The following is an 18,738-nucleotide window of genomic DNA, read 5'->3' on the forward strand; positions in this document are numbered from 1 at the left end:
CAGCCAGATACACACAGCGCCTTGCCTGCCCGTCTCACCTGGGTGAGTGGACACAGACAGATCCGCACTGCGCCCTGCATGCCCGTCTCCCGTGGGTGAGTGGACACAGCCAGATCCGCACTGTGCCCTGCCTGCCCGTCTCCCGTGGGTGAGTGGACACAGCTAGATCCGCACTGCGCCCTGCCTGCCCGTCTCCCGTGGGTGAGTGGACACAGCCGGATCCGCACTGCGCGCTGCCTGCCCGTCTGCCGTGGGTCAGTGGACATAGCCATATCCACACAGCACCCTCTCTGCTCGTCTCCCGTGGGTGAGTGGACACAGCCAGATCCGCACTGCGCCCTGCCTGACCGTCTGCCGTGGGTGAGTGGACACAGCCAGATCCGCACTGCGCCGTGCCTGCCCGTCTCCCGTGGGCGAGTGGACACAGCCAGATCCGCACTGCGCCCTGCCTGCCCTTCTGCCGTGGGCGAGTGGACACAGCCAGATCCGCACTGCGCCCTGCCTGACCGTCTGCCGTGGGTGAGTGGACACAGCCAGATCCACACTGCGCCCTGCCTGCCCGTCTGCTGTGGGTGAGTGGACACAGCCCGATCCGCACTGCACACTGCCTAACCGTCTGCCGTGGGTGAGTGGACACAGCCAGATCCACACTGCGCCCTGCCTGCCCGTCTGCTGTGGGTGAGTGGACACAGCCCGATCCGCACTGCACACTGCCTAACAGTCTGCCGTGGGTGAGTGGACACAGCCAGATCCACACTGCGCCCTGCCTACCCGTCTGCCGTGGGCGAGTGGACACAGCCAGATCCGCACTGCGCCCTGCCTGCCCGTCTGCCGTGGGTGAGTGGACACAGCCAGATCCGCACTGCGCCGTGCCTGCCCGTCTCCCGTGGGTGAGTGGATACAGCCAGATACGCACTGCGCCCTGCCTGACCGCCTGCCGTGGGTGAGTGGACACAGCCAGATCCGTACTGCGCCCTGCCTGCCCGTCTCCCGTGGGTGAGTGGACACAGCCAGATCCGCACTGCGCCCTGCCTGACCGTCTGCCGTGGGTGAGTGGACACAGCCAGATCCGCACTGCGCCCTGCCTGACCGTCTGCCGTCGGTAAGTGGACACAGCCAGATCCACACTGCGCCCTGCCTGCCCGTCTGCCGTGGGCGAGTGGACACAGCCCGATCCGCACTGCGCCCTGCCTGACCGTCTGCCGTGGGCGAGTGGACACAGCCAGATCCGCACTGCGCCTTGCCTGCCCGTCTGCCGTGGGCGAGTGGACACAGCCAGATCCGCACTGCGCCCTGCCTGACCGTCTGCCGTGGGTGAGTGGACACAGCCAGATCCACACTGCGCCCTGCCTGCCCCTCTGCCGTGGGCGAGTGGACACAGCCAGATCCGCACTGCGCCCTGCCTGACCGTCTCCGTGGGTGAGTGGACACATCCAGATCCTCACTGCACCCTGCCTGACCGTCCTTCGTGGGTGAGTGGACACCGCCAGATCCGCACTGCGCCCTGCCTGCCCGTCTCCCGTGGGTGAGTGGACACAGCCAGGTCCGCACTGCGCCCTGCCTGCCCGTCTCCCGTCAGTGAGTGGACACAGCCAGATCCGCACTGCGCCCTGCCTGCCCGTCTGTCATGGGCGAGTGGACACAGCCAGATCCGCACTGCGCCCTGCCTGACCGTCTGCCGTGGGTGAGTGGACACAGCCAGATCCGCACTGCGCCCTGCCTGCCCGTCTCCCTTGGGTGAGTGGACATAGCCAGATCCGCACTGCGCGCTGCCTGCCCATCTCCCGTGTGCGAGTGGACACAGCCAGATCCGCACTGCGCGCTGCCTGCCCGTCTGTCGTGGGCGAGTGGACAAGCCATATCCGCACTACGCCCTGCCTGACCGTCTGCCGTGGGTGAGTGGACACAGCCAGATACACACTGCGCCCTGCCTGCCCGTCTGCCGTGGGCGAGCGGACACAGCCAGATCCGCACTGCGCACTGCCTGACCGTCTGCCGTGGGAGAGTGGACACAGCCAGATCCGCACTGCGCCCTGCCTGACCGCCTGTCGTGGGTGAGTGGACACAGCCAGATCCGCACTGCGCCCTGCCTGACCGTCTGCCGTGGGTGAGTGGACACAGCCAGATCCACATGGCGCCTTGCCTGCCCGTCTGCCGTGGGTGAGTGGACACAGCCAGATCCACACTGCGCCCTGCCTGACCGTCTCCCGTGGGTGAGTGGTCACAGCCAGATCCGCACTGCGCCTTGCCTGCCCGTATCACGTGGGTGAGTGGACACAGCCAGATCCGCACTGCGCCCTACTTGCCCGTCTCCCGTGGGGGAGTGGACACAGCCAGATCCGCACTGCACCCTGCCTGACCGTACTTCGTGGGTGAGTGGACACCGCCAGATCCGCACTGCGCCCTGCCTGCCCGTCTGTCATGGGCGAGTGGACACAGCCAGATCCGCACTGCGCACTGCCTGACCGTCTGCCGTGGGTGAGTGGACACAGCCAGATCCGCACTGCGCCTTGCCTGCCCGTATCACGTGGGTGAGTGGACACAGCCAGATCCGCACTGCGCCCTTCTTGCCCGTCTCCCGTGGGTGAGTGGACACAGCCAGATCCGCACTGCACCCTGCCTGACCGTCCTTCGTGGGTGAGTGGACACCGCCAGATCCGCACTGCGCCCTGCCTGCCCGTCTGCCGTGGGCGAGTGGACACAGCCAGATCCGCACTGCGCCCTGCCTGACCGTCTGCCGTGGGTGAGTGGACACAGCCAGATCCGACTGCGCCCTGCCTGACCGCCTGCCGTGGGTGAGTGGACACAGCCAGATCCGCACTGCGCCCTTCCTGCCCGTCTCCCGTGGGCGAGTGGACACAGCCAGATCCGCACTGCGCCCTGCCTGCCCTTCTACAGTGGGTGAGTGGACATAGCTAGATCCGCACTGCGCCCTGCCTGACCGTGTGCTGTGGGTGAGTGGACACAGCCAGATCCACACTGCGCCCTGCCTGCCCCTCTGCCGTGGGCGAGTGGACACAGCCAGATCCGCACTGCGTCCTGCCTGCCTGTCACCAGTGGGCGAGTGGACACAGCCAGATCCGCACTGCGCCCTGCCTGACCGCCTGCCGTGGGTGAGTGGACACAGCCAGATCCGCACTGCGCCCTGCCTGCCCGTCTCCCGTGGGCGAGTGGACACAGCCAGATCCGCACTGCGCCCTGCCTGACCGTCTGCCGTTGTTCAGTGGACACAACCAGATCCGCACTGCGCCCTGCCTGCCCGTCTCCCGTGGGTGAGTGGACACAGCCAGATCCGCACTGCGCCCTGCCTGACCGTCTGCCGTGGGTGAGTGGACACAGCCAGATCCGCACTGCGCCCTGCCTGCCCGTCTCCCTTGGGTGAGTGGACACAGCCAGATCCGCACTGCGCGCTGCCTGCCCATCTCCCGTGTGCGAGTGGACACAGCCAGATCCGCACTGCGCGCTGCCTGCCCGTCTGTCGTGGGCGAGTGGACAAGCCATATCCGCACTACGCCCTGCCTGACCGTCTGCCGTGGGTGAGTGGACACAGCCAGATACACACTGCGCCCTGCCTGCCCGTCTGCCGTGGGCGAGCGGACACAGCCAGATCCGCACTGCGCACTGCCTGACCGTCTGCCGTGGGAGAGTGGACACAGCCAGATCCGCACTGCGCCCTGCCTGACCGCCTGTCGTGGGTGAGTGGACACAGCCAGATCCGCACTGCGCCCTGCCTGACCGTCTGCCGTGGGTGAGTGGACACAGCCAGATCCACATGGCGCACTGCCTGCCCGTCTGCCGTGGGTGAGTGGACACAGCCAGATCCACACTGCGCCCTGCCTGACCGTCTCCCGTGGGTGAGTGGTCACAGCCAGATCCGCACTGCGCCTTGCCTGCCCGTATCACGTGGGTGAGTGGACACAGCCCGATGCGCACTACGCCCTGCCTGACCGTCTGCCGTGGGTGAGTGGACAAAGCCAGATCCGCACTGCGCCCTGCCTGACCGCCTGCCGTGGGTGAGTGGACACAGCCAGATCCGCACTGCGCCCTGCCTGCCTGTCTCCCGGGGGCGAGTGGACACAGCCAGATCCGCACTGCGCCCTGCCTGACCTTCTGCCGTGGGTGAGTGGACACAGCCAGATCCGCACTGCGCCCTGCCTGACCGTCTGCCGTCGGTAAGTGGACACAGCCAGATCCACACTGCGCCCTGCCTGCCCGTCTGCCGTGGGCGAGTGGACACAGCCCGATCCGCACTGCGCCCTGCCTGACCGTCTGCCGTGGGCGAGTGGACACAGCCCGATGCGCACTACGCCCTGCCTGACCGTCTGCCGTGGGTGAGTGGACAAAGCCAGATCCGCACTGCGCCCTGCCTGACCGCCTGCCGTGGGTGAGTGGACACAGCCAGATCCGCACTGCGCCCTGCCTGCCTGTCTCCCGGGGGCGAGTGGACACAGCCAGATCCGCACTGCGCCCTGCCTGACCTTCTGCCGTGGGTGAGTGGACACAGCCAGATCCGCACTGCGCCCTGCCTGCCCGTTTCCCGTGGGTGAGTAGACACAGCCAGATCCGCACTGCGCCCTGCCTGCCCGTCTCCCGTCAGTGAGTGGACACAGCCATATCCGCACTGCGCCCTGCCTGCCCGTCTCCCGTCAGTGAGTGGACACCGCCAGATCCGCACTGCGCCCTGCCTGTCCGTCTCCCGTGGGTGAGTGGAAACAGCCAGATCCGCACTGCGCGCTGCCTGCCCGTCTACCGTGGGCGAGTGGAAACAGCCAGATCCGCACTGCGCGCTTCCTGCTTGTCTGTCGTGGGCGAGTGGACACAGCCAGATCCGCACTGCGCCCTGCCTGACCGTCAGCCGTGGGTGAGTGGACACAGCCAGATCCACACTTCGCCCTGCCTGCCCGTCTGCCGTGGGCGAGTGGACACAGCCAGATCCGCACTGCGCCCTGCCTGACCGTCTGCCGTGGGTGAGTGGACACAGCCAGATCCGCACTGCGCCCTGCCTGACCGCCTGCCGTGGGTGTGTGGACACAGCCAGATCCGCACTGCGCCGTGCCTGCCCGTCTCCCGTGGGCGAGTGGACACAGCCAGATCCGCACTGCGCCTTGCCTGCCCGTCTCCCGTGGGTGAGTGGACACCGCGAGATCCGCACTCCGCCCTGCCTGCCCGTCTCCCGTGGGTGAGTGGACACAGCCAGATCCGCACTGCTCCTTGCCTGCCCGTCTCACGTGGGTGAGTGGACACAGCCAGATCCGCACTGCGCCCTACCTGCCCGTCTCTCGTGAGTGAGTGGACACAGCCAGATCCGCACTGCACCCTGCCTGACCGTCCTTCGTGGGTGAGTGGACACCGCCAGATCCGCACTGCGCCCTGCCTGCCCGTTTCCCGTGGGTGAGTGGACACAGCCAGATCCGCACTGCGCCCTGCCTGCCCGTCTCCCGTCAGTGAGTGGACACAGCCATATCCGCACTGCGCCCTGCCTGCCCGTCTCCCGTCAGTGAGTGGACACCGCCAGATCCGCACTGCGCCCTGCCTGCCCGTCTCCCGTGGGTGAGTGGACACAGCCAGATCCGCACTGCGCGCTGCCTGCCCGTCTCCCGTGGGCGAGTGGAAACAGCCAGATCCGCACTGCGCGCTGCCTGCTTGTCTGTCGTGGGCGAGTGGACACAGCCATATCCGCACTGCGCCCTGCCTGCCCGTCTGCCGTGGGTGAGTGGACACAGCCAGATCCACACTGCGCCCTCCCTGACCGTCTGCCGTGGGTGAGTGGACACAGCCAGATCCGCACTGCGCCCTGCCTGCCCGTCTGCCGTGGGCGAGTGGACACAGCCAGATCCGCACTGCGCGCTGCCTACCCGACTCCCGTGGGTGAGTGGACACAGCCAGATCCGCACTGCGCGCTGCCGGCCCGTCTGTCGTGGGGGAGTGGACACAGCCATATCTGCACTACGCCCTGCCTGACCGCCTGCCGTGGGTGAGTGGACACAGCCAGATCCGCACTGCGCCCTGCCTGAACGCCTGCCGTGGGTGAGTGGAGACAGCCAGATCCGCACTGCGCCCTGCCTGCCCGTCTCCCGTGGGTGAGTGGACACAGCCAGATCCGCACTGCACCCTGCCTGACCGTCCTTCGTGGGTGAGTGGACACCGCCAAATCCGCACTGCGCCCTGCCTGCCCGTATCCTGTGGGTGAGTGGACACAGCCAGATCCGCACTGCGCCCTGCCTGCCCGTCTCCCGTCAGTGAGTGGACACAGCCAGATCCGCACTGCGCCCTGCCTGCCCGTCTGCCGTGGGCGAGTGGACACAGCCAGATCCGCACTGCGCCCTGCCTGCCCGTCTGCCGTGGGCGAGCGGACACAGCCAGATGCGCACTGCGCCCTGCCTGACCGTCTGCCGTGGGTGAGTGGACACAGCCAGATCCGCACTGCGCCCTGCCTGACCGCCTGCCGTGGGTGAGTGGACACAGCCAGATCCGCACTGCGCCCTGCCTGCCCGTCACCCGTGAGCGAGTGGACACAGCCAGATCCGCACTGCCCACTGCCTGTCCGTCTTCCGTGGGTGAGTGGACACAGCCAGATCCGCACTGCGCCCTGCCTGCCCGTCTGCCGTGGGCGAGTGGACACAGGTAGATCCGCACTGCGCCCTGCCTGACCGTCTGCCGTGTGTCAGTGGACACAGCCAGATCCACACTGCGCCCTGCCTGCCCGTCTGCCGTGGGCGAGTGGACACAGCCAGATCCGCACTGCGCCCTGCCTGCCCGTCTGCCGTGGGTGAGGGGACACAGCCAGATCCGCACTGCGCCCTGCCTGACACTCTCCCGTGGGTGAGTGGACACAGCCAGATCCGCACTGCGCCCTGCCTGCCCGTCTCCCGTGGGTGAGTGGACACAGCCAGATCCGCACTGCGCCCTGCCTGACCGCCTGCCGTGGGTGAGTGGACACAGCCAGATCCGCACTGCGCCCTGCCTGCCCGTTACCCATGGGCGAGTGGACACAGCCAGATCCGCACTGCCCACTGCCTGTCCGTCTGCCGTGGGTGAGTGGACACAGCCAGATCCGCACTGCGCCCTGCCTGCCCGTCTGCCGTGGGCGAGTGGACACAGGTAGATCCGCACTGCGCCCTGTCTGACCGTCTGCCGTGTGTGAGTGGACACAGCCAGATCCACACTGCGCCCTGCCTGCCCGTCTGCCGTGGGCGAGTGGACACAGCCAGATCCGCACTGCGCCCTGCCTGCCCGTCTGCCGTGGGTGAGTGTACACAGCCAGATCCGCACTCCGCCCTGCCTGACACTCTCCCGTGGGTGAGTGGACACAGCCAGATCCGCACTGCGCCCTGCCTGCCCGTCTCCCGTGGGTGAGTGGACACAGCCAGATCCGCACTGAGCCCTGCCTGCCCGACTCCCGTGGGCGAGTGGACACAGCCAGATCCGAACTGAGAACTGTCTGACCGTCTCCCGTGGGCGAGTGGACACAGCCAGATCCGCACTGCGCCCTGCCTGCCCGTCTGCCGTGGGCGAGTGGACACAGCCAGATTCGCACTGTGCCCTGCCTGACCGTCTGCCGTGGGTGAGTGGACACAGCCATATCCGCACTGCGCCCTGCCTGACCGCCTGCCGTGGGTGAGTGGACACAGCCAGATCCGCACTGCGCCCTGCCTGCCCGTCTCCCGTGTGTGAGTGGACACAGGCAGATCCGCACTGCACCTTGCCTGCCCGTCTCCCGCCAGTGAGTGGACACAGCCAGATCCGCATTGCGCCCTGCCTGCCCGTCTGCCGTGGGTGAGTGGACACAGCCAGATCCACACTGCGCCCTGCCTGCCCGTCTGCCGTGGGTGAGTGGACACAGCCAGATCCGCACTGCGCCCTGCCTGACCGTCTCCCGTGGGTGAGTGGACACTGCCAGATCCGCACTGCGCATTGCCTGCCCGTCTCACGTGGGTGAGTGGACACAGCCAGATCCGCACTGCGCCCTGCCTGCCCGTCTCCCGTGGGTGAGTGGACACAGCCAGATCCTCACTGCACCCTGCCTGACCGTCCTTCGTGGGTGAGTGGACACCGCCAGATCCGCACTCTGCCCTGCCTGCCCGTATCCCGTGGGTGAGTGGACACATCCAGGTCCGCACTGCGCCCTGCCTGCCCGTCTCCCGTCAGTGAGTGGACACAGCCAGATCCGCACTGCGCCCTGCCTGCCCGTCTCCCGTGGGCGAGTGGACACAGCCAGATCCGCACTGCGCCCTGCCTGCCCGTCTGCCGTGGGTGAGTGGACACAGCCAGATCCGCACTGCGCCCTGCCTGCCCGTCTGCCGTGGGAGAGCGGACACAGCCAGATGCGCACTGCGCCCTGCCTGACCGTCTGCCGTGGGTGAGTGGACACAGCCAGATCCGCACTGCGCCCTGCCTGACCGCCTGCTTGGGTGAGTGGACAGAGCCAGATCCGCACTGCGCCCTGCCTGCCCGTCACCCGTGGGCGAGTGGACACAGCCAGATCCGCACTGCCCACTGCCTGTCCGTCTGCCGTGGGTGAGTGGACACAGCCACATCCGCACTGCGCCCTGCCTGCCCGTCTGCCGTGGGCGAGTGGACACAGGTAGATCCGCACTGCGCCCTGCCTGACCGTCTGCCGTGTGTGAGTGGACACAGCCAGATCCACACTGCGCCCTGCCAGCCCGTCTGCCGTGGGCGAGTGGACACAGCCAGATCCGCACTGCGCCCTGCCTGCCCGTCTGCCGTGGGTGAGTGGACACAGCCAGATCCGCACTGCGCCCTGCCTGACACTCTCCCGTGGGTGAGTGGACACAGCCAGATCCGCACTGCGCCCTGCCTGCCCGTCTCCCGTGGGTGAGTGGACACAGCCAGATCCGCACTGCGCCCTGCCTGACCGCCTGCCGTGAGTGAGTGGACACAGCCAGATCCGCACTGCGCCCTGCCTGCCCGTCACCCGTGGGCGAGTGGACACAGCCAGATCCGCACTGCCCACTGCCTGTCAGTCTGCCGTGGGTGAGTGGACACAGCCAGATCCGCACTGCGCCCTGCCTGCCCGTCTACCGTGGGCGAGTGGACACAGGTAGATCCGCACTGCGCCCTGTCTGACCGTCTGCCGTGTGTGAGTGGACACAGCCAGATCCACACTGCGCCCTGCCTGCCCGTCTGCCATGGGCGAGTGGACACAGCCAGATCCGCACTGCGCCCTGCCTGCCCGTCTGCCGTGGGTGAGTGTACACAGCCAGATCCGCACTGCGCCCTGCCTGACACTCTCCCGTGGGTGAGTGGACACAGCCAGATCCGCACTGCGCCCTGCCTGCCCGTCTCCCGTGGGTGAGTGGACACAGCCAGATCCGCACTGCGCCCTGCCTGCCCGACTCCCGTGGGCGAGTGGACACAGCCAGATCCGCACTGCGCGCTGCCTACCCGACTCCCGAGGGCGAGTGGACACAGCCAGATCCGCACTGCGAACTGTCTGACCGTCTGCCGTGGGTTAGTGGACACAGCCAGATCCGCACTGCGCCCTGCCTGCCCGTCTGCCGTGGGCGAGTGGACACAGCCAGATTCGCACTGTGCCCTGCCTGACCGTCTGCCGTGGGTGAGTGGACACAGCCATATCCGCACTGCGCCCTGCCTGACCGCCTGCCGTGGGTGAGTGGACACAGCCAGATCCGCACTGCGCCCTGCCTGCCCGTCTCCCGTGGGTGAGTGGACACAGGCAGATCCGCACTGCACCTTGCCTGCCCGTCTCCCGCCAGTGAGTGGACACAGCCAGATCCGCACTGCGCCCTGCCTGCCCGTCTGCCGTGGGTGAGTGGACACAGCCAGATCCACACTGCGCCCTGCCTGCCCGTCTGCCGTGGGTGAGTGGACACAGCCAGATCCGCACTGCGCCCTGCCTGACCGTCTCCCGTGGGTGAGTGGACACTGCCAGATCCGCACTGCGCATTGCCTGCCCGTCTCACGTGGGTGAGTGGACACAGCCAGATCCGCACTGCGCCCTGCCTGCCCGTCTCCGGTGGGTGAGTGGACACAGCCAGATCCTCACTGCACCCTGCCTGACCGTCCTTCGTGGGTGAGTGGACACCGCCAGATCCGCACTCTGCCCTGCCTGCCCGTCTCCCGTGGGTGAGTGGTCACAGCCAGGTCCGCACTGCACCCTGCCTGCCCGTCTCCCGTCAGTGAGTGGACACAGCCAGATCCGCACTGCGCCCTGCCTGCCCGTCTCCCGTGGGTGAGTGGACACAGCCAGATCCGCACTGCGCCCTGCCTGCCCGTCTCCCGTGGGCGAGTGGACACAGCCAGATCCGCACTGCGCCCTGCCTGCCCGTCTGTCATGGGCGAGTGGACACAGCCAGATCCGCACTGTGCACTGCCTGACCGTCTGCCGTGGGTGAGTGGACACAGCCAGATCCGCACTGCGCCCTGCCTGACCGCCTGCCGTGGGTGAGTGGACACAGCCAGATCCGCACTGCGCTCTGCTTGACCGTCTGCAGTGGGTGAGTGGACACAGCCAGATCCACACTGCGCCCTGCCTGCCCGTCTGCCGTGGGCGAGTGGACACAGCCAGATCCGCACTGCGCTCTGCTTGACCGTCTGCAGTGGGTGAGTGGACACAGCCAGATCCACACTGCGCCCTGCCTGCCCGTCTGCCGTGGGCGAACGGACACAGCCAGATCCACACTGCGCCCTGCCTGACCGTCTGCCGTGTGTGAGTGGACACAGCCAGATCCGCACTGCGCCCTGCCTAACCGCCTGCCGTGGGTGAGTGGACACAGCCAGATCCGCACTGCGCCCTGCCTGCCCGTCTCCCGTGGGTGAGTGGACACAGCCAGATCCGCACTGCACCCTGCCTGACCGTCCTTCGTGGGTGAGTGGACACCGCCAGATCCGCACTGCGCCCTGCCTGCCCGTTTCCCGTGGGTGAGTGGACACAGCCAGATCCGCACTGCGCCCTGCCTGCCCGTCTCCCGTCAGTGAGTGGACACAGCCAGATCCGCACTGCGCCCTGCCTGCCCGTCTGCCGTGGGCGAGTGGACACAGCCAGATCCGCACTGCGCCCTGCCTGACCGTCTGCCGTGGGTGAGTGGACACAGCCAGATCCGCACTGCGCCCTGCCTGCCCCTCTGCAGTGGGCGAGTGGACACAGCCAGATCCGCACTGCGCACTGTCTGACCGTCTGCCGTGGGTGAGTGGACACAGCCAGATCCGCACTGCGCCCTGCCTACCCGTCTCCCGTGGGCGAGTGGACACAGCCAGATCCGCACTGCGCCCTGCCTGCCCGTCTCCAGTGGGCGAGTGGACACAGCCAGATCCGCACTGCGCCCTGCCTGCCCGTCTGCCGTGGGCGAGCGGACACAGCCAGATGCGCACTGCGCCCTGCCTGACCGTCTGCCTTGGGTGAGTGGACACAGCCAGATCCACACTGCGCCCTGCCTGACCGCCTGCCGTGGGTGAGTGGACACAGCCAGATCCGCACTGCGCCCTGCCTGCCCGTCACCCGTGGGCGAGTGGACACAGCCAGATCCGCACTGCCCACTGCCTGTCCGTCTGCCGTGGGTGAGTGGACACAGCCAGATCCGCACTGCGCCCAGACTGCCCGTCTGCCGTGGGCGATTGGACACAGGTAGATCCGCACTGCGCCCTGCCTGACCGTCTGCCGTGTGTGAGTGGACACAGCCAGATCCACACTGCGCCCTGCCTGCCCGTCTGCCGTGGGCGAGTGGACACAGCCAGATCCGCACTGCGCCCTGCCTGCCCGTCTGCCGTGTGTGAGTGGACACAGCCAGATCCGCACTGCGCCCTGCCTGACACTCTCCCGTGGGTGAGTGGACACAGCCAGATCCGAACTGCGCCCTGCCTGCCCGTCTCCCGTGGGTGAGTGGACACAGCCAGATACGCACTGCGCCCTGCCTGACCGCCTGCCGTGGGTGAGTGGACACAGCCAGATCCGCACTACGCCCTGCCTGCCCGTCACCCGTGGGCGAGTGGACACAGCCAGATCCGCACTGCCCACTGCCTGTCCGTCTGCCGTGGGTGAGTGGACACAGCCAGATCCGCACTGCGCCCTGCCTGCCCGTCTGCCGTGGGCGAGTGGACACAGGTAGATCCGCACTGCGCCCTGCCTGACCATCTGCCCTGTGTGAGTGGACACAGCCAGATCCACACTGCGCCCTGCCTGCCCGTCTGCCGTGGGCGAGTGGACACAGCCAGATCCGCACTGCGCCCTGCCTGCCCGTCTCCCGTGGGTGAGTGGACACAGCCAGATCCGCACTGCGCCCTGCCTTACACTCTCCCGTGGGTGAGTGGACACAGCCAGATCCGCACTGCGCCCTGCCTGCCCGTCTCCCGTGGGTGAGTGGACACAGCCAGATCCGCACTGCGCCCTGCCTGCCCGACTCCCGTGGGCGAGTGGACACAGCCAGATCCGCACTGCGCGCTGCCTACCCGACTCCCGTGGGTGAGTGGACACAGCCAGATCCGCACTGCGCCGTGCCTGCCCGTCTCCCGTGGGCGAGTGGACACAGCCAGATCCGCACTGCGCCCTGCCTGCCCTTCTGCCGTGGGCGAGTGGACACAGCCAGATCCGCACTGCGCCCTGCCTGACCGCCTGCCGTGGGTGAGTGGACACAGCCAGATCCGCACTGCGCCCTGTCTGCCCGTCCCCGTGGGTGAGTGGACACCGCCAGATCCGCACTGCGCCCTGCCTGCCCGTCTCCCGTGGGTGAGTGGACACAACCAGATCCGCACTGCGCCCTGCCTGACCGTCTCCCGTGGGTGAGTGGACACAGCCAGATCCGCACTGCGCCTTGCCTGACCGTCTCACGTGGGTGAGTGGACACAGCCAGATCCGCACTGCGCCCTGCCTGCCCGTCTCCCGTGGGTGAGTGGACACAGCCAGATCCGCACTGCGTCCTGCCTGACCGTCTGCCGTGGGTGAGTGGACACAGCCATATCCACACTGCGCCCTGCCTGCCCGTCTCCCGTGGGTGAGTGGACACAGTCAGTTCCGTACTGCGCCGTGCCTGCCCGACTGCCGTGGGTCAGTGGACATAGCCATATCCACACAGCACCGTCTCTGCCCATATCCCGTGAGTGAGTGGACAAAGCCGGATCCGCACTGCGCCCTGCCTGCCCGTCTCCCGTGGGTGAGTGGACACAGCCAGATCCGCACTGCGCCTTGCCTGCCCGTCTCACGTTGGTGAGTGGACACAGCCAGATCCGCACTGCCCCCTGCCTGCCCGTCTCCCGTGGGTGAGTGGACACAGCCAGATCCGCTCTGCACCCTGCCTGACCGTTTGCCGTGGGTGAGTGGACACAGCCAGATCCGCACTGCGCCCTGCCTGCCCGTCTCACCTGGGTGAGTGGACACAGACAGATCCGCACTCCGCCCTGCCTGCCCGTCTCCCGTGGGTGAGTGGACAGAGCCAGATCCGCACTGCGCCCTGCCTGCCCATCACCCGTGGGTGAGTGGACACAGCTAGATCCGCACTGCGCCCTGCTTGCCCGTCTCCCGTGGGTGAGTGGACACAGCCATATCCGCACTGCGCCTTGCCTGCCCGTCTCCCGTCAGTGAGTGCACACAGCCAGATCCGCACTGCGCCCTGCCTGCCCGTCTGCCGTGGGCGAGTGGACACAGCCAGATCCGCACTGCGCCCTGCCTGCCCGTCTGCCGTGGGTGAGTGGACACAGCCAGATCCGCACTGCGCCCTGCCTGCCCGTCTGCCGTGGGTGAGTGGACACAGCCAGATCCACACTGCGCACTGCCTGCCCGTCTGCCGTGGGTGACTGGACACAGCCAGTTCCGCACTGCGCCCTGCCTGCCCGTCTGCCGTGGGCGAGTGGACACAGCCAGATTCGCACTGTGCCCTGCCTGACCGTCTGCCGTGGGTGAGTGGACACAGCCATATCCGCACTGCGCCCTGCCTGACCGCCTGCCGTGGGTGAGTGGACACAGCCAGATCCGCACTGCGCCCTGCCTGCCCGTCTCCCGTGGGTGAGTGGACACAGGCAGATCCGCACTGCACCTTGCCTGCCCGTCTCCCGCCAGTGAGTGGACACAGCCAGATCCGCACTGCGCCCTGCCTGCCCGTCTGCCGTGGGTGAGTGGACACAGCCAGATCCACACTGCGCCCTGCCTGCCCGTCTGCCGTGGGTGAGTGGACACAGCCAGATCCGCACTGCGCCCTGCCTGACCGTCTCCCGTGGGTGAGTGGACACTGCCAGATCCGCACTGCGCATTGCCTGCCCGTCTCACGTGGGTGAGTGGACACAGCCAGATCCGCACTGCGCCCTGCCTGCCCGTCTCCCGTGGGTGAGTGGACACAGCCAGATTCTCACTGCACCCTGCCTGACCGTCCTTCGTGGGTGAGTGGACACCGCCAGATCCGCACTCTGCCCTGCCTGCCCGTCTCCCGTGGGTGAGTGGACACATCCAGGTCCGCACTGCGCCCTGCCTGCCCGTCTCCCGTCAGTGAGTGGACACAGCCAGATCCGCACTGCGCCCTGCCTGCCCGTCTCCCGTGGACGAGTGGACACAGCCAGTTCCGCACTGCGCCCTGCCTGCCCGTCTGCCGTGGGCGAGTGGACACAGCCAGATCCGCACTGCGCCCTGCCTGCCCGTCTGCCGTGGGAGAGCGGACACAGCCAGATGCGCACTGCGCCCTGCCTGACCGTCTGCCGTGGGTGAGTGGACACAGCCAGATCCGCACTGCGCCCTGCCTGACCGCCTGCCGTGGGTGAGTGGACACAGCCAGATCCGCACTGCGCCCTGCCTGCCCGTCACCCGTGGGCGAGTGGACACAGCCAGATCCGCACTGCCCACTGCCTGTCCGTCTGCCGTGGGTGAGTGTACACAGCCACATCCGCACTGCGCCCTGCCTGCCCGTCTGCCGTGGGCGAGTGGACACAGGTAGATCCGCACTGCGCCCTGCCTGACCGTCTGCCGTGTGTGAGTGGACACAGCCAGATCCACACTGCGCCCTGCCAGCCCGTCTGCCGTGGGCGAGTGGACACAGCCAGATCCGCACTGCGCCCTGCCTGCCCGTCTGCCGTGGGTGAGTGGACACAGCCAGATCCGCACTGCGCCCTGCCTGACACTCTCCCGTGGGTGAGTGGACACAGCCAGATCCGCACTGCGCCCTGCCTGCCCGTCTCCCGTGGGTGAGTGGACACAGCCAGATCCGCACTGCGCCCTGCCTGACCGCCTGCCGTGAGTGAGTGGACACAGCCAGATCCGCACTGCGCCCTGCCTGCCCGTCACCCGTGGGCGAGTGGACACAGCCAGATCCGCACTGCCCACTGCCTGTCCGTCTGCCGTGGGTGAGTGGACACAGCCAGATCCGCACTGCGCCCTGCCTGCCCGTCTACCGTGGGCGAGTGGACACAGGTAGATCCGCACTGCGCCCTGTCTGACCGTCTGCCGTGTGTGAGTGGACACAGCCAGATCCACACTGCGCCCTGCCTGCCCGTCTGCCATGGGCGAGTGGACACAGCCAGATCCGCACTGCGCCCTGCCTGCCCGTCTGCCGTGGGTGAGTGTACACAGCCAGATCCGCACTGCGCCCTGCCTGACACTCTCCCGTGGGTGAGTGGACACAGCCAGATCCGCACTGCGCCCTGCCTGCCCGTCTCCCGTGGGTGAGTGGACACAGCCAGATCCGCACTGCGCCCAGCCTGCCCGACTCCCGTGGGCGAGTGGACACAGCCAGATCCGCACTGCGCGCTGCCTACCCGACTCCCGTGGGGGAGTGGACACAGCCAGATCCGCACTGCGAACTGTCTGACCGTCTGCCGTGGGTTAGTGGACACAGCCAGATCCGCACTGCGCCCTGCCTGCCCGTCTGCCGTGGGCGAGTGGACACAGCCAGATTCACACTGTGCCCTGCCTGACCGTCAGCCGTGGGTGAGTGGACACAGCCATATCCGCACTGCGCCCTGCCTGACCGCCTGCCGTGGGTGAGTGGACACAGCCAGATCCGCACTGCGCCCTGCCTGCCCGTCTCCCGTGGGTGAGTGGACACAGGCAGATCCGCACTGCACCTTGCCTGCCCGTCTCCCGCCAGTGAGTGGACACAGCCAGATCCGCACTGCGCCCTGCCTGCCCGTCTGCTGTGGGTGAGTGGACACAGCCAGATCCACACTGCGCCCTGCCTGCCCGTCTGCCGTGGGTGAGTGGACACAGCCAGATCCGCACTGCGCCCTGCCTCACCGTCTCCCGTGGGTGAGTGGACACTGCCAGATCCGCACTGCGCATTGCCTGCCCGTCTCACGTGGGTGAGTGGACACAGCCAGATCCGCACTGCGCCCTGCCTGCCCGTCTCCCGTGGGTGAGTGGACACAGCCAGATCCTCACTGCACCCTGCCTGACCGTCCTTCGTGGGTGAGTGGACACCGCCAGATCCGCACTCTGCCCTGCCTGCCCGTCTCCCGTGGGTGAGTGGACACAGCCAGGTCCGCACTGCACCCTGCCTGCCCGTCTCCCGTCAGTGAGTGGACACAGCCAGATCCGCACTGCGCCCTGCCTGCCCGTCTCCCGTGGGTGAGTGGACACAGCCAGGTCCGCACTGCACCCTGCCTGCCCGTCTCCCGTCAGTGAGTGGACACAGCCAGATCCGCACTGCGCCCTGCCTGACCGCCTGCCGTTGGTGAGTGGACACAGCCAGATCCGCACTGCGCCCTGCCTGACCGCCTGCCGTGGGTGAGTGGACACAGCCAGATCCGTACTGCGCCCTGCCTTCCCGTCTGCCGTGGGTCAGTGGACATAGCCAGATCCACACAACACCGTCTCTGCCCATCTCCCGTGGGTGAGTGGACACAGCCGGATCCGCACTGCGCGCTGCCTGCCCGTCTGCCGTGGGTCAGTGGACATAGACATATCCACACAGCACCCTCTCTGCTCGTCTCCCGTGGGTGAGTGGACAGAGCCAGATCCACACTGCGCCTTGCCTGCCCGTCTCCCGTGGGTGAGTGGACACAGCCAGATCCGCACTGCGCCCGGCCTGCCCGTCTCCCGTGGGTGAGTGGACACAGCCAAATCCGCACTGCGCCCTGCCTGACCGCCTGCCGTGGGTGAGTGGACACAGCCAGATCCGTACTGCGCCCTGCTTGCCCGTCTCCCGTGGGTGAGTGGACACAGCCAGATCCAAACTGCGCCTTGCCTGCCCGTCTCCCGTGGGTGAGTGGACACAGCAGATCCGCACTGTGCCCTGCCTGCCCGTCTCCCGTGGGTGAGTGGACACAGCCAGTTCCGTACTGTGCCGTGCCTGCCCGACTGCCGTGGGTAAGTGGACATAGCCATATCCACACAGCACCGTCTCTGCCCATCTCCCGTGGGTGAGTGAACACAGCCGGATCCGCACTGCGCCCTGCCTGCCCGTCTCCCGTGGGTGAGTGGACACAGCCAGATCCGCACTGCGCCTTGCCTGCCCGTCTCACGTTGGTGAGTGGACACAGCCAGATCCGCACTGCGCCCTGCCTGCCCGTCTCCCGTGGGTGAGTGGACACAGCCATATCCGCACTGCGCCTTGCCTGCCCGTCTCCCGTCAGTGAGTGCACACAGCCAGATCCGCACTGCGCCCTGCCTGCCCAACTCCCGTGGGTGATTGGACACAGCCAGATCTGCACTGCGCCTTGCCTGCCCATCTCACGTGGGTGAGTGGACACAGCCAGATCGGCACTGCGCCCTGCCTGCCCGTCTCCCGTGGGTGAGTGGACACAGCCAGATCCGCACTGCACCCTTCCTGACCGTCTGCCGTGAGTGAGTGGACACAGCCAGATCCGCACTGCGCCCTGCCTGCCTGTCTGCCGTGGGTCAGTGGACATAGCCATATCCACACAGCACCCTCTCTGCCCGTCTCCCGTGGGTGAGTGGACACAGCCAGATCCACACTGCGCCTTGCCTGCCCTTCTCCCGTGGGTGAGTGTACACAGCCAGATCCGCACTGCGCCCTGCCTGCCCGTCTCCCGTGGGTGAGTTGACACAGCCAGATCCGTACTGCGGACTGCCTACCCGTCTGCCGTGGGTCAGTGAACATAGCCCGATCCACACAGCACCGTCTCTGCCCATCTCCCCTGGGTGAATGGACACAGCCAGATCCGCACTGCGCCCTGCCTGACCGTCTGCCGTGGGTGAGTGGAAACAGCCAGATCCGCACTGCGCCCTTCCTGCCCGTCTGCCGTGGGTCAGTGGACATAGCCATATCCACACAGCACCCTCTCTGCCCGTCTCCCGTGGGTGAGTGAACACAGCCAGATCCACACTGCGCCTTGCCTGCCCGTCTCACCTGGGTGAGTGGACACAGACAGATCCGCACTGCGCCCTGCCTGCCCGTCACCCGTGGGTGAGTGGACACAGCCAGATCCGCACTGTGCCCTGCCTGACCGTCTGCCGTGTGTGAGTGGACACAGCCAGATCCGCACTGCGCCCTGCCTAACCGCCTGCCGTGGGTGAGTGGACACAGCCAGATCCGCACTGCGCCATGCCTGCCCGTCTCCCGTGGGTGAGTGGACACAGCCAGATCCGCACTGCACCCTGCCTGACCGTCCTTCGTGGGTGAGTGGACACCGCCAGATCCGCACTGCGCCCTGCCTGCCCGTTTCCCGTGGGTGAGTGGACACAGCCAGATCCGCACTGCGCCATGCCTGCCCGTCTCCCGTGGGTGAGTGGACACAGCCAGATCCGCACTGCACCCTGCCTGACCGTCCTTCGTGGGTGAGTGGACACCGCCAGATCCGCACTGCGCCCTGCCTGCCCGTCTG

Source organism: Microcebus murinus, chromosome 12 (genome assembly GCF_040939455.1).
Source record: "Microcebus murinus isolate Inina chromosome 12, M.murinus_Inina_mat1.0, whole genome shotgun sequence".
In the NCBI taxonomy this organism is placed as follows: Eukaryota; Metazoa; Chordata; class Mammalia; order Primates; family Cheirogaleidae; genus Microcebus; species Microcebus murinus.